We start from the raw sequence: 23,202 nt of genomic DNA, 5'->3' as shown, positions 1-23,202 counted from the left end.
CTATATTTCCCTGAGTTACTCTTTCTAAGATATTAAAATAAAACATGTGTTATTATTATATCATAATTTTTATATCATATTTTTAAGAGTGCTTTCAATATTGAATCTCCTTTGAAATTATGGATATACTGTGGAGTTCCAAAGAGTGCTAATAATGCCCATCTATTTGTAGTTCAGTTGCTTAATCATCTCTGACTCTTTGCAACCCCATGGAGTGCAGCATGCCAGGCTTCCCTGTCCTTTACTATCTCCTGGAATTTGCTCAAACTCATGTCCACTGAGTCAGTGATGCCATCCAACCATCTCATCCTCTGTTGCCCCCTTCTCCTCCTGCCTTCAATCTTTCCCAGCATCAGGGTCTTTTCCAATGTGTTGGCTCTTCCCATCAGGTGGCCACAGTATTAGAGCTTCAGCATCAGTCCTTCCAATGAATATTCAGGGTTGATTTCCTTTAGGATGGCCTAGTTTGATGTCCTTGCAGTCCAAGAGACTCTCAAGAGTCCTTTCCAGCACCACATTTCGAAAGCATCAATTCTTCAGCACTCGGCCTTTTTTATGGTCCAGCTCTCACATCTGTACATGACTATTAGAAAAGCCGTAGCTTTGTCTTCTTTAGAAATTGTTTTTGTTTGGGGGGACTCCTTGGTGGTCCATTGGTTGAGAGTCCACCTTCCAATACAGGGCATGCAAGTTCAATCCCTAGTCAGGGAACTGAGATCCCACATACTAGAGGGTGACTAGGCTTCATGCCTCAACTAAGACCCAATGCAGCCAAATAAATAACTACTAAAATTTTTTTTTCATTTTGAATTGTTCAATATGTTTTCATGCACAAAAATCTTTTTTTTTTTTTTTTACAAATTTTATAACAATTAGCAATTTGTTATATCTGTCTCCTTTTTTTAAGAAAAAAAATTGCCAATGTATTTTAAGGCTATTCCCCATTCATTCCATTTTCTTCCCTTTTAGTTGTTATTTTAAACTGAAATTGGTGTGTATGCTTCCCACACATGCTTGTGTATGTGCCCATAGGTGATAAATATTATTGTTTTTTTTTTTTATTTTAAATGTATATAAATAGTATAGTATTTCTTTTACCTATCCTTTTATGATCTGCTTTTTCAAATACTTCATCATTATGTTTTTTTGAGATTTATCTATGATGGTATAAGGAGATTTAGTACTTTTTAACTGCTATAGAAATGTACATTTTTTTGTGACACTATAAATTATTTATATAAAATCTCTTCTGATGGATATTTGGGTTTTTCTGATATTTCTAATTTTTTACCATGTGAAAACACCGCCCTGTTTGAGTGTAAACACTGAATAAGCTACCAATTCAGAGGGAAACAAAGAGCACATGACAGTTCTTCCATATTTAAACACCAAATAATTATAGTATTAGCATCTGTGTATGACTTCACCAACCTCTAGCAAAGAAGAGTTCTACCACTCTTGCCAGAATGTAAAATTTTGTTTCTGACATTTCAAGAAAGACCATTTTTCCTCATTGACAGCTTTGGCACCAGACACAGAAAAACCAGCACCTAAAATCTCTGGCATGCCATTCATAGCATGGGTCAGTGGAAAGGCCAAGTCTAATGATATTTTCTTTTGACTAAATATGCAAGCAATGTGGCAATGAGCATCTTTTCTTTATAGCACATGTATAAGAGTTTCTCCAGAGGAAAAACCTAGAAGTAGACTTGCTGGATAATAGTATATGTTAAACTTTACTAGAAAGTAAGAAATTATTTTCCAATATGGATTTATCAAAATGTGTGAGTTCCCATTTCCCACATCCTCACCAACACTTGATATTATCCATCTATTAAATTTTTGCTAATCTGACAGGTATAAAATGGTATCTGAGTGCAGTTGTTAAGTTTTAAGAAAATTTTAATTTGGAAGCATTTTCTAACTTAGTATAAACATTTTCAAAATAGTACAAAGAACTGTCATATACTCTTTATCCAGATTCACTAATTGTTAAAAGATTTTGCCTGATTTGCTCTGTCATTCTCTCTATATATGCATATTTTCTGAGTCATTTCAGATTAAACTGTTTGCATTGTGTCCTCTTATAACTAAATCTTTCAATGTATATTTCCTAAGAATAAGAACCTCTCCCAAAAAAAAAAAAAAAAAAGAACCTCTCATCTAATCCCAGTATAATAATCAGCTTCTAGGAGGGATTGGGGGCAGGAGGAGAAGGGGACGACAGAGGATGAGATGGCTGGATGGCATCACTGACTCGATGGACGTGAGTCTCAGTGAACTCCGGGAGTTGGTGATGGACAGGGAGGCCTGGCATGCTGCGATTCATGGGGTTGCAAAGAGTCGGACACGACTGAGCGACTGAACTGAACTGAACATATAATACTTTAATCTACTACTCACAATTTTGTCCATTGACTAATAATGCCCTTTATAGAAATTTTCTCCTTTGTTCAGAATCAGGTATATTACTTGATTGTCACAAGTCTTTGACCTTTAATCTGGATCAGATCCTCAGCCTTTCTTTACTATAAAGAATATAGAATATAAGAATACAGTCTTCCTGTGTTAGTAGAATGTTCTTTGAGTTTTAATGTAGTTTAATCTACATTTTCCTGTTGAAATTTTTAGTATGTGTGTTGGTTATTTAAATTTTCTGTGAATTAGTGCATGTATTTTTTGCCCATTTTTCTACTGAGTCGTGCTTGGGTTCTTTTCTATATTCTGGATACTAACCCTTTGCTTGTTATATGTATTGTGAACAACTCCTCTCAATTTTGTTGTTATTTTGTGCCATTTTTGTTGTTGTTTAACTTTAATGGTTCCTTGTGTAATATAGAAGTTAAAAAGATTAATGTAATAAAATTTATCAGTATCTCCCATAAGATTTCTTCTTAGTCTTCCCCAAAATTTCCTTGGCTATTTTTGGCCTTTTGCTCTTCCATTATAAAATTAGTATCAGTTTGGTAGGGCTGTTGAAAAGATCTAATGGCATTTCTCTTAGAAAAACAGTGGGTTTATAGGATAATTGGAAGGAAAATTTGACATATTTGTGAATTATTCTTATCCATAGTTATATCTCTTGAATTTTACCTTTATTCATGTCCTTTAGGAAAGATTGTAATTATAATTATAATCTTTCCTAAAGAATTATAATTATAATTCTTGAAGGCTTGACTGTTTTTTGGATGCCTAGATAATAGTAGTTTTTGTTGTTGTAGACAGAATTTAAACAATTTTTTTACATTTTCTAATTGTAGCTTTTGGTATATAGAAACTAACTGATTTTTATACAATGATCTTAAATGTAACAACCTTGATAAGCTCTCTTTTTTACTTTTAATAGTTTGTAGATTGCCTTGGATTTTCTTACAATCATGTAATCTATGAATAAAAACAATTTTGTTTATTTTTTTCTAATCTTTATACTGTATTTCTTTTTCTCATCTTTTGCACTGACTAGAAATTCCAGGTCAGTGATGAATAGATATGGTGATTGGAGCATCACTGTCTTAATCTTGGCTTTAAAGAGACTATTTCTAACATTTCCCTATTGTGTGATGCTTGTTGTTCAGTCGCTCACTCGTGTCTGACTCTCTGCGACCCCCTGGACTGCAGCATACCAGGCTTCTCTGTCCTTCACTATCTCCCAGAATTTGCTCAAACTCATGTTCATTGAATAGGTGATGTCATCCAACCATCTCATCCTCTGTCGTCCCCTTCTCTTCTTGCCTTCAGTCTAACCCAGCATCAGGGTCTTTTCCAGTGAGTCGGCTCTTTCCATCAGGTGGCCAAAGTATTGGAGCTTCAACTTCAGCATCAGTCCTTCCAATGAACACCCAGGACTGATTTCCTTTAGGATGGACTGGTTGGATCTCCTTGCAGTCCAAGGGACTCTCAAGAGTCTTCTCCAACACCACAGTTTGAAAGCATCAGTTCTTTGGCGCTCAGCCTTCTTTATGATTTAGCTCTCACATCCATACATGACTACTGGAAAAAACCATAGCTTTGACTATATGGACATTTGTTGGCAAAGTGATGTCTCTGCTTTTTAATGTGATGTCTATGTTTAAATTCTCCAAGCCAGGCTTCAGCAATATGTGAACCGTGAACTTCCTGATGTTCAAGCTGGTTTTATAAAAGGCAGAGGAACCAGAGATCAAATTGCCAACATCTGCTGGATCATGGAAAAAGCAAGAGAGTTCCAGAAAAACGTCTATTTCTGCTTTATTGACTATGCCAAAGCCTTTGACTGTGTGGATCACAATAAACGGTGGAAAATTCTGAAAGAGATGGGAATACCAGATCACCTGATCTGCCTCTTGAGAAATTTGTATGCAGGTCAGGAAGCAACAGTTAGAACTGGACATGGAACAACAGACTGGTTCCAAATAGGAAAAGGAGTACGTCAAGGCTGTATATTGTCACCCTGCTTGTTTAACTTATATGCAGAGTACATCATGAGAAACGCTGGACTGGAAGAAACACAAACTGGAATCAAGATTGCCAGGAGAAATATCAATAACCTCAGATATGCAGATGATACCACCCTTATGGCAGAAAGTGAAGAGGAACTCAAAAGCCTCTTGATGAAAGTTAAAGTGGAGAGAGAAAAAGTTGGCTTAAAGCTCAACATTCAGAAAATGAAGATCATGGCATCTGGTCCCATCACTTCATGGGAAATAGATGGGGAAAGAGTGTCAGACTTTATTTTTCTGGGCTCCAAAATCACTGCAGATGGTGACTGCGGCCAGAAAATTAAAAGACGCTTGCTCCTTGGAAGGAAAGTTATGACCAACCTAGATAGCATATTCAAAAGCAGAGACATTACTTTGCCAACAAAGGTTCGTCTAGTCAAGGCTATGTTTTTTCCTGTGGTCATGTATGGATGTGAGAGTTGGACTGTGAAGAAGGCTGAGCGCCGAAGAATTGATGCTTTTGAACTGTGGTGTTGGAGAAGACTCTTGAGAGTCCCTTGGACTGCAAGGAGATCCAACCAGTCCAGCCCTGGGTGTTCTTTGGAAGGAATGATGCTAAAGCTGAAACTCCAGTACTTTGGCCACCTCATGCGAAGAGTTGACTCATTGGAAAAGACTCTGATGCTGTGAGGGATTGGGGGCAGGAGGAGAAGGGGACGACAGAGGATGAGATGGCTGGATGGCATCACTGACTCGATGGACATGAGTCTGAGTGAACTCCGGGAGTTGGTGATGGACAGGGAGGCCTGGCGTGCTGTGATTCATGGGGTCGCAAAGAGTTGGACACGACTGAGCGACTGATCTGATCTGATGTTTGTCATAGCTTTTCTTCCAAGGATCAAAAGTCTTTTAATTTCATGGCTGCAGTCACTGTACACAGTAATTTTGGAACTCAAAATAGGATCTGTTACTGTTTCCATTTCTTCCCCATCTATTTGCCATGAAGTGATGGGGCTGGATGCCATGATCTTTGTTTTTTGAATGTTGAGTTTTAAGCCAGCTTTTTCACTCTCCTCTTTCATCTTCATCAAGAGGCTCTTTAGTTCCCCTTCACTTTCTGCCATTCAGGTGGTGTCATATGCATATCTGAGATTATTGATATTTCTCCCAGCAATCTTGATTCCAACTTGAGCATCATCTAGCCTGGCATGATGTTCTCTGCATATAAGTTAAATAAGCAGGGTGACTATATACAGCCTTGATGGACTCCTTTCTCACTTGAACCAGTGCATTGTTCCATGTCCAGTTCTAACTGTTGCTTCTTGACCTACATACAGGTTTCTCAAGAGGCAGGTATTGTGGTCTGGTATTCCCATCTGTTTAAGAATTTTCTATAGTTTATTGTGATCCACACAGTCAAAGGCTTTAGCATAGTCAGTGAAACAGAAGTAATGTTTTTCTGGAATTCTCTTGCTTTTTCTATGATCCAGTGGATGTTTGATCTCTTAGTTCCTCTGCCTTTTAAGGGATTCTTGCCCACAGTAGTAGATACAATGGTCATCTGAGTTAAATTCACCCATTCCCGTCCATTTTAGTTCACTGATTCCTAAAATACCAATGTTCTCTCTTGCCGTCTCCTGTTTGACCACTTCCAATTTACCCTGATTCATGAACCTAACATTCCAAGTTCCTATGCAATATCATTCTTTGCAGCATCAAACTTTACTTTCATCACCAGACACATACACAACTGGGCATCATTTCCACTTTGGTGATGCTTGCTTTATGCTTTTTGTAGAAATCATTTGTCAGGGAAGAATTCCAACCTCATTGAGAATTACAGAAAGTAACAAGACTCCAAAAGAGACAAAAGGCATCAGGTTGTCTTGCCATCACTCCATAGATGCCTAAAGTCAATAAGGAGACTCAGTGGATCAGAGCAAGACAGTTTGTTATTCACACAGAGCAAACAGCACGAGCATCAGCAGGGCAATGCCAGTTCTCCTGACCTCCAAGGACCTCAGCGTGAGGTGTTCCAAGCTGCAAAACCCAGGGCTGAGAACTCAGCACCTTTTATATCAAGCAGTAAATGAGCCAGTCGTCCCCCACAGAACAAGTTGTTGTCCTGAAGTCATGTCACAATTGCCTTGATCTATTTTAATTGGCTGTGTGACTAGCTGCAGAAATGGCTCAAGAATAGGCTGGCTAAGACCTTGAGATTTGGTCTATTCAGAAACATCCTATAAGGATGTTTGGAACCAATAGCTGATTGCCTTTCACAACAAGAATTTCTATAGTTTGCTAGAGGATTTTAACATGAATGGCTACTGAATTTTACCATGAGATTTTCTGTGTATATTAAAAAAAAAAAAAAAAACAAATTTTCTCCTTTAATCTGTTTTTCACATTTGTTATATTAATAGTAACATCAATTGTCTCATGTTAAATCAGGCTGGAATTTGTGGAGTAAATTCTTCTTGGTGAAGATACATTTTATTTTGTATACTTGGAGAAATTCATTTTGCTAATATTTTATTTAGCATTTTTATGACTATACCTATAATTGAGATTGGCCGATAGTTTTCTTTTCTTTATAACCCATGTCTGTTTGGATATCAAGGATATATGAGCCTTAAAAAATTAGTGAGCTTTTCTTCTTTCTCTATTCTTGGTAACACTTTACATAAGAGGAGTTACAAGATAAATGTTACCAGAAGCTTTAGTAAAGGTTACTGTAAAAATATTAGGGCCAGTGAGCTTTTGAGTAGTTTTTAGAATACTGTTTCAGTTTCCTCACTAGGACTTTAATCACTGTGTCTATCTTGAGTCAATTTTAGTAATTTATATACTTTTAGAGAAGTTTCTACTCTTCACATTTTCAAATATATTGGCATAATATTTTCATGATTTAGAAAACCATTTCTGTTCCTGCAGTTCAGTTTCTGTCATTATTCCTCATGGTTTTAATTTTCTTTTTCCTCTCAAGTATGTGTTTCCTATTTCATTAATTTTGAATCTTATCTTTCTATCCCTTTTCATTTAAGTTTATACTGTTCCTTTTTAATTTATTAGGTGAATGCTTAGTTCATTAATTTTTAGTCTTTCTTTATACACACACACACATACACACACACATATATTTAAAACTGAATTATCTTCCAAGTACTGATTTATCCAAATACCTTTAATTTGTTATACAGTATTTTTATTGTTGTTCGACTGTGTTTTACAGTTCTAATTATGATGTATCCTTGGGCCCATGAATAATTTAGATATGAGATTACAAATTTTCAAAGACACAGGATTTTATTTTCTCTGAGTAGTGGTTTTGCTTCTACTTTACCTGCCAGAGTCTCATCTAATCAACTCCTATTCAAGTCACTTATTTGCATTAATTCCTCAGCTTGTGATTACTGCATTACAAAGGTAAATGCAAGGTCTATAAATTCAGACTTTGGCATTGTGTTTTTCACGGGAGACTCTTTTCCCTATCCTGAGCCCTGGGCACATAGCAGGCTTTCTTGGTCTTTCCCTGGGTCAGTGGCGGTGGTGGTTGCGGTTGGGGGATGGGGCGTGTTTCTGCTTCCCTTTTCATGGAGGATGTATCCTACCCATGGATCCAGCTTTATGACCAGGTCTTATTTCCAGCTCTCTGCCTTGCATGATCCCAGGGCTATGTGACTTGTTTCCTCAGGATCATTAAAGCCCTAATCTCTAGATATTAGAGCTTATTTCTGGATTTGCTATCCCCATCAGGATGTCTGAGTGCCAGCTTGTGTGCTCGTTTATTTTGCTTTGAGTTCTTTATTTCTGATGCCAAGATATTTGTTTTTCTTTCTCTTTCTCTCTCTTTTTAGCTCAGCTATGAATTTTAATTTGGTAAAATTTATCTCACATTTCTGTGTTTATGGTGAAAGAGTGTCAACCTTTGATTAATCTCTCACAGATCTGTCCAAACAGAACTGCTGCTTCAGAGTGGACAGAAAATGAACTCATAAATTCAGTGGGGAGTAAAGAGCACATCACAGTTCTTCTATAGTTAATACATTAAGTAATTATAATATTAGCACCTGTGTGTGTGACTTTACCAACCTCTAGCAAGGGAGAATTCTACCACTCTTGCCAGAATATGTAATTTCATTTCTAGCATTTCAAGAAGGCCCGATTTTTCCTTGTTGACATCTTTAGCACCAGAGTCAGAAAAACCAATACCTGAAATCTCAGGTATGCCAGTTGTAGCATATGTCAATAGAAAGGTCAAGTTTAATAATATTGTCTTTTGACCAAATATGCAGACCATGTACTTGCTGATTCCCTGTTCTGCCAGAAAAACAAGACCTCGGGGCAACACCCACTGCTTGAATTTTGATTGATTATATCATGGTATGCAAAGACATCCAAACTGAAGTTGCTGTGGTATTACATGAAGTCATTGTATTTAAGTGCTATATTTTTCCAAATGGCTTTAATCCTGGTTCACTTTACTTTTAACATGTACATGACTATAGAATTAAAGAGGACTTGAAATCATTGTTGCCTCAAATAAGACAACACCAGATTATAGTTTAGGAACTGTAAGGGTTAGTTTTAACTAACCCTTACACTTTAAAAGGGTTTTAACGAGCTACATTCAGATCATGACCTGCAACATAATCTTTCTATAATCCTCGGCTTTAGGTCCCTCATTTCTGATAAAGAAGAGGGTGTGATCAAGGAACACAAAGTGCAGAAGTCGGCATTATGCCCAGAATGAGACGGTTTGGGGTCATTGGAAGGTTATTTTCATACCTGCCTCTATGAAATCAGTGGGGCGTATCACCATCCACTCTCTGACCACTGAGTGATAATCTCTACATTTGAAACATTTCTAACAAAGGATTGACTAGGGATAAATTGTAATACTCACCCACTCCCTATTTAATTCCAGGAAATCCTGTGATTTTTACCCTTTGCTTGTATAAATGCAGGAATTTGAGCTGCTGCATCTCTGCATCAGTGAAGCCTTTGGGTATCGACTGTCTCTAAATTAAATTTATAGGGCCCTACATTCTCTGGTAATTAGTGTTATCATGAGACATACCATAGTTTATCAGTAAGTGCCCCAAATACCAAGTCTCACCGATCTATCATACAAATTCTTTCTTTTTTTTTCTCCAGGAAGTTATGAAGTACAATATATAGACTGAATCCTTGCCCATCTTCCCTACTTTCAAGGATCTCAGACCCAGTAGACATGAGCATACTAAGCAGAGGGAAGAGAATAACAACAATAAAAATTCAACAATTTTTTCAGTGAATTCAGAAGCCATTTCAGCAATTGATGGCAAAATTCTGTCTCCTATAAAATATACAGGAAGTGTCTTTTTATTGAAGTATATAGTTTATTTACAATATTAGTTTCAGGTGTACAGCTTAGTGATTCAGCAATTTTTTCTGATTATATTCCATTATAGGTTATTATAAGATATTGAATATAATTCCTTGTGCTATACAGTACACCCTTTTTGCTTATGTATTTTATGTGTAGTAGTTTGTATCTGTTAATCTTATACTCCTAATTTGCCACATTCCTTTGGTAATCATAACTTTATTTCTTGTATCTGTGAGTCTCTTTTTATTTTGGTTATATATGCATTTGTATTATTTTTTAGTTTCCACATATAGATGATGTCATACAGTGTAAATCTTTCTCTCTGTCTGACTTCACTAAGTATAATATTCTCTAGGTCCATCCGTGTTGCTGCAAATAACATTACTTCATTCTTTTTTATGGCTGAGTAATATTCCTCTGTGTGTGTGTGTGTGTGTGTGTGTGTGTGTGTGTGTGTGTGTGTGTGTGTGTGACTTCTTAAATTCTTAAGCTAATCATCTGTTGATGGGCACTTGGGTTGTTTCATGTCTTGGCTACTGTAAATAATGCTGCTGTGAATATTGGGATGCATGTATATTTTTGAATTAGAGTTTTTATTTTTTCTGGACATTTACCCAGGAATGGGATTGCTTGAGCATATGGTAGCTGTTTTTAGTTTTTTAAGAAACTTCTGTACTGTCTTCCACAGTGGCTGCACTAATTTACATTCTCAATAGGGAGTTCTCTTTTCTTCTCACCCTCTTCAGTCTGTATTATTTGTAGACTTCTTAGTGACAGCCATTCTGACAGGTATGAGGTGGTACCTCATTGTAGTTTTTAATTTGCATTTCTCTAATAATTAGTGAGCATCTTTTCATGTGTTGTTGGCCATCTGTATGTCGTCTTTGGAAAATTTTCCATTTAGGTCATCGTCTCCCTTTTTGATTGAATTGTTTGTATATTTTGAATATTAGTCCCTTGTTGATTGTATCATTTGCAAATATTTTCTCCTAGTCCATAGCTTATCTTTTCTTTATGGTTCCTTTGCTGTGCAAAGGCTTTAAATTTGATTAGGTAGATTTGTTCATTTTTACTTTTTTTTATTTTGGATCAGGAGACTGATCTAAGAAAACATTGCTACAGTCTGTCTGAGAATGTTTTGCCTAGGTTCTTCTCTAGGAGTTTTATGGTATCATTTTATATTTAGGTCTTTAAACCATTTTGAGTTCATTTTTGCATATGATATAAGGAAGTGTTCTGATATCTTTGATTTATATATAGCTGTCCAGCTTTCCCAGCACCACTTGTTGAAGAGACTATCTTTCTTCATTTTATGTTCTTACTTCTTTTGTCATAGATTAATTGACTGTAGGTGAGCAAGTTTATTTCTTGGCTCTCTATTATCTTCCATTGATCTATATATTAATATCAGTGTTTTGATTACTGTAGCTTTGTAATGTAGCCTGAAGTCTGGAAGGGTTATGCCTTCAGCTTTATTCTTTTTCTTCAGGATTGCTTTGGCAATTCTGGGTCTTTTGTGATTCCATATAAATTTTAGGGTTATTTGTTCTAGTCTTGTGAAAGTGTCATGGGTATTTTGATAGAAATTATATTAACTTTGTAAATAGTTTTGAGTACTATGGCCATTTTTTTATTGGAATATAATTGCTTTACAATGTTGTGTTAGGTTGTACAGTGTTAGGTTTATACACATAAATTAGCCATGTGTATAAATATATCCCCTCCCTCTAGAGCCTTCTTCCCACATACCCCCATCCCACCCCTCTGGCTCATCACAGAGCACTGAGCTGAGCTCTCTGTGCTCTACAGCAGCTTCCCACTAGCCATATATGATATTAGATATCAATTATAGGGAAAAAAAACTGTAAAAACACAGACATGGAAGCTAAACAATACACTACTAAATAACCAAGCAATCATTGAAGAAACTAAAGAGGAAATAAAACATACCCAGAAACAAATGACAATGAAAACTCAATGACCAAAACCCTATGGGATGCAGCAAAAGCAGTTTTAAGATAGAAGTTTATAGCAATACAATTCTACCTGAAGAAACAACAGTCTTAGTGTTTTATTTTTACCTAGGTTTTGTTAAGAACTGTAGTTCACATTGCTATTAAACCTTTCCAATGAGAAAGTTTGCCCAGGGAGCCAATTTATTTTCCATAGTAGAAGCACTCAACAAATACATATGAGTACTTTAAAATATCAAATTTAATTTAAGTTGAAGTCTGTGCATTTACAAAATAACTGAAGAAGCCTGGTGAGTCACCTTGCTATCTCTTGTCAAAGCCTCTTTGCATCAGAAAAACCTTTGGGTCAGCACTTTGATAATTCAGTATGTAGAAAATACTAACATGAGTCAAACATTGTAGTCAGTTTTCACAATATGCTTAAAAGGAATTTGTTTTTCACCCTTTAATTATCTAGATTATAACTTAGTTTATACTTTATTCTTCTAACTTTCTAGACCAAAATAACTCACTACCACCTTACAACTTGGTGTCCTTGTTGCATCTCAATCATTTAATACCAGGAAGTTAAAAAGTTACATTCATGACTGACAAGGGATTAGTCTCCAAAATATACAAACAACTCATGACATCTAACAGCAACAAAACAAACAACCCAATCAAAAAATGCACAGAAGACCTAAGTAGACATTTCTCCAGAGAAGACATACAGATGGCCAAGAGGCACAGGAAAAGATGTTCAACATTGCTAATTATTTGAGAAATGCAAATCAAAGCTACAGTGAGGCATCACCACATACTAGTCAAAGTGGCTATAATCAAAAAATCTACAATCAACCGATGCGGGAGGGGGTGTGGAGAAAGCCTCCTACACTGTTGGTGGGAATGTAAATTGGTACAGTTACAATGGAAAACGGTATGGAGGTTCTGTAAACTAAAAATAAACCTACCATGCGACCCTGCAATCCCACTCCTGGGCATGTATCCAGAGAAAAACATGATCCAAAAGGATACATGCTTCCCAGTGTTCACTGCAACACTGTTTACAATAGCCAAGACATGGAAGCAACCTAAATGTCCATTGACAGAGAAATGGATAAGGAAGATGTGGTATATACATACAATGGAATATTACTTAGTCATTAAAAAGAATAAATAATGCCATTTGCAGTATCATGGATGGACCTAGAAATTATCAGATTGAGTGAAGTAAGTCAGTAGAGAAGGAGAAATAATGACATTCCTTCCCTGTGGAATCTAAAAAGAAATTACACAAATGAACTTATAAAATAGAAACAGACTCACAGACTTAGAGAATGAACTTATGGTTTCCAGGGGTAAGGGAGAGGGAAGGGATAGTTTGGGAGTTTGTGATCAACATGTACACATTGCTGTATTTAGAATGGATAATCAACAAGGACCTAACACAGGGAACTTTGATCAATGTTAATGTGGCAGCTTGGGTGGGAGTTTCGGGGAGAATGGATACATATATATGTATGGCTGAGTACCTTCGCTATTCACCTGAAACTATCACAACATTGTTAACCAGCTATATCACAACACAAAATAAAAAGTTATTTTAAAAAACAAGTTGTATTCATGTTTCTGTTAGACAGTTTTGAACTTGTTGAGAACATCCATTTGAACAACTTTTTGGATATGTAGTATAGAGATGGTAAAATCTCTAAAAACATGTGGACCCAGGGAAATAAGCTTTAAATATTCTCTTACAGTTTGGAAAGAAATTTTTCTGTGTGATAACTTTAGTTTGGATTTTCCAGATACGTCCTTTAAGATGGACTATTTATTAAAGATATTGCTTGCACATATAAAAACAAACATTGCCAAATCTTACTTGAGGAAGTGCCCTTTTTCTTTCATTTTTTTATATTAGTGTAATTGTGTTTCCAAATTTGCTACCATGTTGACTGCAGCACTTTGACAGCATCATCTCTTAGGATTTTAAATAGCTCAGCTGGAATTCCATCACCTCCACTAGTTTTGTTTATAGTAATGCTATTTAAGGCCCGCAGACTTCAGAATGTCTGGCTCTAGGTGAGTGACTGCACCATGATGGTTATCTGGGTCATTAAGACTGGTTTTTTTTTTTTTTGGTACAGCTCTTCTGTGTATTCTTGCCACCTTTTCTTAATATCTTCTGCTTCTGTTAGGTCCATACCATTTCTGTCCTTTATTGTGCCCATCTTTGCATGAAATGTTCCCTTGATATCTCTAATTTTCTTGAAGAGATCTCTAGTCTTTCCCATTCTATTGTTTTCCTCTATTTCTTTGCACTGTTCACTTAAGAAGGCTTTCTTATTACTCTTTGCTATACTTTGGAACTCTGCATTCAGTTGGGTATATCTTTCCCTTTCTCCTTTGCCTTTCACTTATCTCCTTAGCTATTTGCAGGGTCTCCTCAGATAACCATTTGCCTTGTTGCATTTCTTTTTCTTTGGGATGGTACTGTTAAAGGACTGCACTCAATCTGCCAGCAAATTTGGAAAGCTCAGCAGTGGCCGGAAAACTGGAAAAGTTGTTTCATCCCAATCTCAAAGAAGGGCAATGCCAAAGAATGTTCAAACTGCAGTACAATTGCACTCATTTCACATGCTAGCAAGGTCATGCTCAAAATCCTTCAAGCTAGGCTTCAACAGTACATGAATTGAGAACTTCCAGATGTATAAGCTGGATTTAGAAAAGGGAGAGGAGCCAGAGATAAAATTGCCAACATCTGCTGGATCATAGAAAAGCAAGAGAATTCCAGAAAAACATCTATTTCCGCTTCATTGACTGTGCCAAAGCCTTTGACTGCATGGATCACAACAAACTGAGGAAAATTCAAGTGATGAGAATACTAGACTACCTTACCTGCCTCCTGAGAAATCTGTATACAGGTCAAGAAACAACAGTTAGAATTGGACATGAAACAACGGACTAGTCCCAAATTGGGAAAGAAAGTGAAGTCGCTCAGTCATGTCCGACTCTTTGCGACCCCATGGATTGTAGCCCACCAGGCTTCTCCATCAATGGGATTTCCCAGGCAAGAATACTGGAGTGAGTTGCCATTTTCTTCTCCAGGGGATCTTCCCAACCCAGGGATCGAACCCGGGTCTCCTGCATTGTAGGCAGATGCTTTTACCGTCTGAGCCACCAGGGAAGTCTTAAATTGGGAAAGGAGTATGTATATTGTCACCCTGCTTATTCAGCTTATATGCAGCATACATCGTGCAAAATGCCGAGCTGGATGAAGCACAACCTGGAATCAAGATCACCAGGAGAGATATCAATAACCTCAGATATTCAGATGACACCACCCTTATGGCAGAAAGTGAAGGGGGGAACTAAAGAGCCTCTTGATGAAGATGAAAGAGGAGAGTGAAAAAATCTGGCTTAAAACTCAACATTCAAAAAATTAAGATCATGGTATCTGGTCCCATCACTTCAAGGCAAATAGATGGGGAAACAATGGAAACAGTGACAGACTCTATTTTCCTGGGCTCCAAAATCACTGCAGATGGTGACTGCAGCCATAAAATTAAAAGACGTTTGGTCCTTGGAAGAAAAGCCATGACAAACCTAGACATCGCATTAAAAAGCAGAGACATCACTTTGCTGACAAAAGTCTGTCTAGTCAAAGCTATGGTTTTTCCAGTAGTCTTGTATGGATGTGATAGTTGGGCCATAAAGAAGGCTGAGAGCCAAAGAATTGATGCTTTTGAACTGTAGTGTTGGAGAAGACTCTTGAGAGTCCCTTGGACAGCAAGGAGATCAAACCAGTCAATCCTAAAGGAAATCAATGCTGAATATTCATTGGAAGGACTGATGCTAAAGCTCCAATCCTTTGGCCACCTGATGTGAAGAGCATCAGGAAAAACCCTGATGCTGGGAAAGATTTAAGGCAGGAGCAGAAGGGTGTGACAGAGGATGAGATGGTTGGAAGGCATCATCGACTCAGTGGACATGAGTTTGAGCAAACTCCAGGAGACAGTGAAGGATAGGGAGGCCTGCCATGCTGGTAGTCCATGGGGTTGCAAATAGTCAGTCTTGATTGAGTGACTGAACAACAATTGTGTTTGTGTTTTCTCTCTCTCTCATTTTTTCTTGTTTGCTTTATTGGGCCCTAGAAATGGATGGAAAAAATATTCCAGAAGCATAGGAATAAAAACAGATGCAGGAGGAGCAGCTTGATCACATGTGAGGGCAGAATAGTTTCAAGTGGTCTTGAAAAGATTGGCCTTGGTGTTGGAAGAAATCAAATGATTTGTCAGAGCCCTTTAAGAGTAGACTCAGAATGAGTAAAGGGCTGATGGCAAAAACAGCCAGAACATTCTGAAAACAAAGGTAGCTTACTTTGTGATAGGGTCCCAAACAAAATATGCTTTATGGTCACGCTGTACTCCTGAGTTTGCTGTTTGTACCTGACCCTGCTTCTTGTCCTGATCACAGAAACAAGTTAGTACAGTTTCCCTGGCTGTTGACTCAACATTTGTCACCCGATTCCATATTCTTCTACTTATGACTAAAAACCTAAAGCAAACACACACAAAAAGAGTAGACTCTTAAGTATTTATTGAATACTTATAGAACACAGAATAAACTTTGATAAGTGCCAGGCACTGTGCAAAGAATGAGAATAGAAATAGATGAATGTCATACAGTTCCTGCCTACATGGACTGCATTATCTAGTGGTATAGACAGACAATGAGCAACTCTCTATAATATTATATGAAAATTATGACCCCCACAGTATTTATGAGGAGATAAATGAGGGTGGTCAGTTCTTTGAGGGGAAGTCAAAGGTTTCGCAAAGGAGATGTGAGCTAAATCTCAAAGTAGGAGCAGGAGTTTGTTAGGTAGAGGAAGGTGAGAAGAAGAGCATTTTAAGCCAAGAAAAGGTGAGGAGAGTTATGAGAGTTGCTGGTGCTTTGGGGAACTGTCTGTCTTGCTAGCTAGTGGAGGTGTTGATCAGTGATCCAGTGGTGTGCTCAAACTGAGGCAGTGCCTGCAGGCATGACCTCTCCTCCTAAATTATCTAATGACTTTCTGGTCATAACTGAGTTTTCAGGTAAAAAGTATGAATAATTTTTTTCTTGATATTAAATCTAAAATTGTGAAGACCCTCTTAACCTCTTTTCAACATGTAGAGTAAATAATAGAATTGAACTCATTTGTAGTAAGTAATATTTTTTTTCATAAATGTGTGGAGAGGTGGTTTGGGGAAAGTTGAAGTTGTACAAGCATAATGTGATACCTAGTAGAGGAACCTCTCCAATAATTTTACAGACATAATATTCTTTCTTTATCCCCTGCTGAGCCCAAAAGGAAGTTCATTACTTCCTGCTGGAATTTGCTACACATTTGCTATTCTGCAAGACTAAGACTCCAAGATCTGAGTTGCCAGGTCAGGGTTGTTTCCCAGGGATGATTCTGTTTAATAAAAGCAAAGAGGAGCCTCTGTTTACTCATCTGTAGCAAGCAACTCTTCAGAAAGAACTGGTGAATGCTTTGGACATCACTTGTATTTTGTGTGTGTTGTCTATCATAGAGTTTTCCCTTCGTTTTTCTTTTTTTAAATAGAAAACTCGATTCTGAGAATTTTTGAGTCACATTTTCTATCACTAGTATATCATTCTCTTATTTTGTGAATGAGTCTTTGACACTCCCTCAGAATCATTCGATAAATGATGGGGACTTGTCAGAGGAAGTGACCCAAAGAAATGACACTGAGACCTTTGTCTGTGGCCTGAAGAAGGGGTGATCATTATAGATCTTCAGTTCAACAGTATGCGGGATGGGAGTGCTGCAGTGGGGGTAAGGGGTGGGGGCCAGAATGCTAAGCAGGCCCACTGGTTGGAGGGAGCATGGAAGACCCTAATTGTAAGCTCTGTGGGGGCAGGGAGCTGGCCTCTGCTAGCTTATGCTCCTGGAGCTTTGTCTGACCTGTGACAGGTTCTTAACCAAACAATCTGTTGGAGGAGGAATTGAAAATGTCTCTTTGTGACTAGAACACAGAGAACAAGGGGCTGCATGGAATAAACTGACACTGAGAGAAAGCTATACAAGGCCTTGTGCCCCTTAAAGATAAGGGGCTTTGTCGTTGGCAGTGGAACACCAGTAAAGGATTTTAAACATAACTGGTTTGTTCTACAGTGTAATGCCAGCACTTCCCAACTCTGATTGTGATCAGCAGTGAGAAATGCATTTTACTTTGTTGTTGTTGTTCAGTCACTCAGTCATGTCCAACTCTTTGCAGCCCCTTGAACTGCAGCATGCCAGCCTTCCCTGTCCATCACCAACTCCCAGCACTTGCTCAAACTCATGTTCATTGAGTCTGTGATGCCATCCAACCATCTCATCCTCTGTGGTCCCATTCTTCTCCAGTCTTCAATCTTTCCCAGCATCAGGGTCTTTTCTGAGACAGTTCTTTGTATCAGGTGGCTGAAGTATTGAAGCTACAGTTTTAGCATCAGTTCTTCCGATGAATGTTCAGGGTTGATGTCTGTAGGATTGACTGGTTTGATCTTCTTGCAGTCCAAGGGACTCTCAGAATCTTCTCCAACACCACAGTTTGAAAGCATCACTTTGACACTCAACCTTCCCTGATAAAACACACATACAAACACATAACTAAAAAAATTATGAACAATGCTTATCCTTACTAAATGTGATGTGTTCCATTATTTTCTTTTTTTAATATAAATTTATTTATTTTAATTGGAGGTTAATTACTTTGCAATATTATATTGGTTTTGCCATACATCAACATGAATCCGCCAAAGGTATACACATGTTCCCCATCCTGAACCCCACTCCCTCCTCCCTCCCCGTACCATCCCTCTGGGTCATCCCAGTGCACCAGCCCCAGGCATCCAGTATCATGCATCGAACCTGGACTGGTGATTTGTTTCATATATGATATTATACATGTTTCAATGCCATTCTCCCAAATCATCCCACCCTCTCCCCTCCCACAGAGTCCAAAAGACTGTTCTATACATCTGTGTCTCTTTTGCTGTCTCGCTTACATGGTTATCGTTACCATTTTTCTAAATTCCATATATATGCGTTAGTATACTGTAGTGGTGTTTTTCTTTCTGGCTTACTTCACTCTGTATAATAGGCTCCAGTTTCATTCACCTCATTAGAACTGATTCAAATGTATTCTTTTTAATGGCTGGGTAATACTCCATTGTGTATATGTACCACAGCTTTCTTATCCATTCATCTGCTGATGGACATCTAGGTTGTTTCCATGTCCTGGCTATTATAAACAGTGCTGCGATGAACATTGGGGTACACGTGTCTCTTTCAATTCTGGTGTCCTCGGTGTGTACGCCCAGCAGTAGGGTTGCTGGGTTGTATGGCAGTTCTATTTCCAGTTTTTTAAGGAATCTCCACACTCTTCTCCATAGTGGCTGTACTAGTTTGCATTCCCACCAACAGTGTAAGAGAGTTCCCTTTTCTCCACACCCTCTCCAGCATTTATTGCTTGTAGACTTTTGGATCACAGCCATTCTGACTGGCATGAAATGGTACCTCATTGTGGTTTTGATTTGCATTTCTCTGATAATGAGTGATGTTGAGCATCTTTTCATGTGTTTGTTAGCCATCTGTATGTCTTCTTTGGAGAAATGTCTATTTAGTTCTTTGGCCCATTTTTTGATTGGGTCATTTATTTTTCTGGAATTGAGCTGCAGGAGTTGCTTGTATATTTTTGAGATTAGTTGTTTGTCAGTTGCTTCATTTGCTATTGTTTTCTCCCATTCTAAAGGCTGTCTTTTCACCTTGCTTATGGTTTCCTTTCTTGTGCAGAAGCTTTTAAGTTTAATTAGATCCCATTTGTTTATTTTTGCTTTTATTTCCAATATTCTGGGAGGTGGGTCATAGAGGATCCTGCTGTGATGTATGTCGGAGAGTATTTTGCCTATGTTCTCCTCTAGGAGTTTTATAGTTTCTGGTCTTACATTTAGATCTTTAATCCATTTTGAGTTTATTTTTGTGTAAGGTGTTAGAAAGTGTTCTAGTTTCATTCTTTTACAAGTGGTTGACCAGTTTTCCCAGCACCACTTGTTACGGAGATTGTCTTTTCTCCATTGTATATTCTTGCCTCCTTTGTCAAAGATAAGGTGTCCGTAGGTGCGTGGATTTATCTCTGGGCTTTCTATTTTGTTCCATTGATCTATATGTCTGTCTTTGTGCCAGTACCATACTGTCTTGATGACTGTGGCTTTGTAGTAGAGCCTGAAGTCAGGCAGGTTGATTCCTCCAGTTCCATTCTTCTTTCTCAAGATTGCTTTGGCTATTCGAGGTTTTTTGTATTTCCATACAAATTGTGAAATTATTTGTTCTAGCTCTGTGAAAAATACCGTTGGTAGCTTGATAGGGATTGCATTGAACCTATAGATTGCTTTGGGTAGTATACTCATTTTCATTATACTGATTCTTCCGATCCAGGAACATGGTATATTTCTCCATCTGTTAGTGTCCTCTTTGATTTCTTTCACCAGTGTTTTATAGTTTCTATATATAGGTCTTTAGTTTCTTTAGGTAGATATATTCCTAAGTATTTTATTCTTTTTGTTGCAATGGTGAATGGAATTGTTTCCTTAATTCCTCTTTCTATTTTCTCATTATTAGTGTATAGGAATGCAAGGGATTTCTGTGTGTTGATTTTATATCCTGCAACTTTACTATATTCATTGATTAGTTCTAGTAATTTTCTGGTGGAGTCTTTAGGGTTTCTATGTAGAGGATCATGTCATCTGCAAACAGTGAGAGTTTTACGTCTTCTTTTCCAATTTGGATTCCTTTTATTTCTTTTTCTGCTCTGATTGCTGTGGCCAAAACTTCCAAAACTATGTTGAATAGTAATGGTGAAAGTGGGCACCCTTGTCTTGTTCCTGACTTTAGGGGAAACGCTTTCAATTTTTCACCATTGAGGATAATGTTTGCTGTGGGTTTGCCACATATAGCTTTTATTATGTTGAGGTATGTTCCTTCTATTCCTGCTTTCTGGAGAGTTTTTATCATAAATGGATGTTGAATTTTGTCAAAGGCTTTCTCTGCATCTATTGAGATAATCATATGGTTTTTATTTTTCAATTTGTTAATGTGGTGTATTACATTGATTGATTTGCAGATATTGAAGAATCCTTGCATGCCTGGGATAAAGCCCACTTGGTCATGGTGTATGATCTTTTTAATGTGTTGTTGGATTCTGATTGCTAGAATTTTGTTAAGGATTTTTGCATCTATATTCATCAGTGATAATTGGCCTGTAGTTTTCTTTTTTTGTGGCATCTTTGTCAGGTTTTGGTATTAGGGTGATGGTGGCCTCATAGAATGAGTTTGGAAGTTTACCCTCCTCTGCAGTTTTCTGGAAGAGTTTGAGTAGGATAGGTGTTAGCTCTTCTCTAAATTTTTGGTAGAATTCAGCTGTGAAGCTGTCTGGACCTGGGCTTTTGTTTGCTGGAAGATTTCTGATTACAGTTTCAATTTCTGTGCTTGTGGTAGGTCTGTTAAGATTTTCTATTTCTTCCTGGTCCAGTTTTGGAAAGTTGTAATTTTCTAAGAATTTGTCCATTTCTTCCACGTTGTCCATTTTATTGGCATATAATTGCTGATAGTAGTCTCTTATGCTCCTTTGTATTTCTGTATTGTCTGTTGTGATCTCTCCATTTTCATTTCTAATTTTATTGATTTGATTTTTCTCCCTTTGTTTCTTGATGAGTCTGGCTAATGGTTTGTCCATTTTATTTATCCTTTCAAAGAACCAGCTTTTGGCTTTGTTGATTTTTGCTATGGTCTCTTTTGTTTCTCTTGCATTTATTTCTGCTCTAATTTTTAAGATTTCTTTCCTTCTACTAACCCTGAGGTTCTTCATTTCTTCCTTTTCTAATTGCTTTAGGTGTAGAGTTAGGTTATTTATTTGACTTTTTTCTTGTTTCTTGAGGTATGCCTGTATTGCTATGAATTTTCCCCTTAGCATTGCTTTTACAGTGTCCCACAGGTTTGGGGTTGTTGTGTTTTCATTTTCATTAGTTTCTATGCATATTTTGATATATTTTTTGATTTCTTCTGTGATTTGTTGGTTATTCAGCAGTGTGTTGTTCAGCCTCCATATGTTGGAATTTTTAATAGTTTTTCTCTTGTAATTGAGATCTAATCTTACTGCATTGTGGTCAGAAAAGATGCTTAGAATGATTTCAATTTTTTTGAATTTACCAAGGCTAGATTTATGGCCCAGGACGTGATCTATCCTGGAGAAGGTTCTGTGTGCGCTTCAGAAAAAGGTGAAATTCATTGTTTTGGGGTGAAATGTCCTATAGATATCAATTAGGTCTAACTGGTCTATTGTATCATTTAAAGTTTGTGTTTCCTTGTTAATTTTCTGTTTAGTTGATCTATCCATAGGTGTGAGTGGGGTATTAAAGTCTCCCACTATTATTGTGTTATTGTTAATTTCCCCTTTCATACTTGTTAGCATTTGTCTTACATATCATGGTGCTCCTATGTTGGGTGCATATATATTTATAATTGTTATATCTTCTTCTTGGATTGATCCTTTGATCATTATGTAGTGTCCTTGTCTCTTTTCACAGCCTTTGTTTTAAAGTCTATTTTATCTGATATGAGTATTGCTACTCCTGCTTTCTTTTGGTCTCTATTTGCATGGAATATCTTTTTCCAGCCCTTCACTTTCAGTCTGTATGTGTACCCTGTTTTGAGGTGGGTCTCTTGTAGACAACATATATAGGGGTCTTGTTTTTGTATCCATTCAGCCAGTCTTTGTCTTTTGGTTGGGGCATTCAACCCATTTCCATTTAAGGTAATTATTGATAAGTATGATCCTGTTGCCATTTACTTTATTGTTTTGGATTTGAGTTTATACACCCTTTTTGTGTTTCCTGTCTAGAGAATATCCTTTAGCATTTGTTGGAGAGCTGGTTTGGTGGTGCTGAATTCTCTCAGCTTCTGCTTGTCTGTAAAGCTTTTGATTTCTCCTTCATATTTTTTTTTATTTTATTTTATTTTTAAACTTTACATAATTGTATTAGTTTTGCCAAATATCAGAATGAATCCACCACAGGTATACATGTGTTCCCCATCCTGAACCCTCCTCCCTCCTCCCTCCCCATACCATCCCTCTGGGTTGTCCCAGTGCACTAGCCCCAAGCATCCAGTATCGTGCATCGAACCTGGACTGACAACTCGTTTCATACATGATATTTTACATGTTTCAATGCCACTCTCCCAAATCTTCCCACCCTCTCCCTCTCCCACAGAGTCCATAAGACTGTTCTATACATCAGTGTCTCTTTTGCTGTCTTGTACACAGGGTTATTGTTACCATCTTTCTAAATTCTATATATATGCATTAGTATACTGTAGTGGTGTTTTTCTTTCTGGCTTACTTCACTCTGTATAATAGGC

The 23,202-nt window shown here is 37.4% G+C and overlaps 1 protein-coding gene and 1 non-coding gene across 2 annotated transcripts in view; one reads left to right on the top strand and one right to left on the bottom strand.

Moving 5' to 3' along the window:
* CRYBG1 (crystallin beta-gamma domain containing 1) overlaps window positions 1-23,202 on the top strand; it is a 232,342-nt gene that overhangs the window by 28,287 nt on the left and 180,853 nt on the right. The gene's annotated exons all lie outside the window — the stretch shown is intronic.
* Window positions 14,853-14,925, bottom strand: TRNAC-ACA (transfer RNA cysteine (anticodon ACA)). The gene has a single exon. It is a non-coding gene; the product is annotated as a tRNA-Cys (tRNA).

Source organism: Bos indicus, chromosome 9 (genome assembly GCF_029378745.1).
Source record: "Bos indicus isolate NIAB-ARS_2022 breed Sahiwal x Tharparkar chromosome 9, NIAB-ARS_B.indTharparkar_mat_pri_1.0, whole genome shotgun sequence".
NCBI classification, from domain to species: domain Eukaryota; kingdom Metazoa; phylum Chordata; class Mammalia; order Artiodactyla; family Bovidae; genus Bos; species Bos indicus.
The sequence above is the reverse complement of the archived record's forward strand: the minus strand, read 5'-3'. Positions and strand labels throughout refer to the sequence as shown.